Here is a 472-nt window from a genome sequence, read left to right as displayed (position 1 = left end):
GTGACTTCGTGGACCTTTAGCTTGTGTCCGTCTCTGTGTGGACAGACGTAATGTGAGCTCATTCTTCATGATTCCTCCACAGAGTGGACCAGGAGAGCTCAGAGGTTCCCAGGTCTCAGTCTGCCCAGCAGCATCAAACACAGCTGGACTCCATATTTATGGTCTGTACATGTACAACAACTACTGTTCCATCTGTTGTGTTCACAATAATCTCCATGCTGCACTTTCAGACCAGTTTGATGCTGTCATTCATATAGTTTTCTGTTCCAGCTGCTGGAGGAGAACACGGTCGCTTTTGTCAAGAACGAGCTGAAGAAAATGCACAAGCTTCTGAGTCCAGATTACCCAGAATGCTCAGGGAGTCGGAGGGAGGATGAGGAGCTGTTGGGCGGTGAGGACGAAGAGCAGAGGAGGAGCAGCAGAGAGGCGTTTGTGAAGATCACAGTGAACTTCCTGAGGAGAATGAAGCAGG

At 49.4% G+C, this 472-nt stretch overlaps 1 long non-coding RNA gene across 1 annotated transcript; it reads left to right on the top strand.

Annotated features, from left to right (window-relative positions):
* The first annotated feature begins 8 nt into the window (after window positions 1-8).
* On the top strand, window positions 9-305 carry LOC147819824 (uncharacterized). The gene is made up of 2 exons (XR_015436313.1): window positions 9-161; window positions 271-305. It is a non-coding gene; the product is annotated as an uncharacterized LOC147819824 (long non-coding RNA).
* Window positions 306-472: the final 167 nt, after the last annotated feature.

Source organism: Seriola lalandi, unplaced genomic scaffold (assembly GCF_002814215.2).
Source record: "Seriola lalandi dorsalis isolate HSWRI2012SDOR001 ecotype SW California unplaced genomic scaffold, Sedor1 jcf7180002043492, whole genome shotgun sequence".
Classification (NCBI taxonomy): Eukaryota; Metazoa; Chordata; class Actinopteri; order Carangiformes; family Carangidae; genus Seriola; species Seriola lalandi.
Note: the sequence above shows the minus strand (reverse complement) of the source record. Positions and strands in the feature narration are given on the sequence as shown.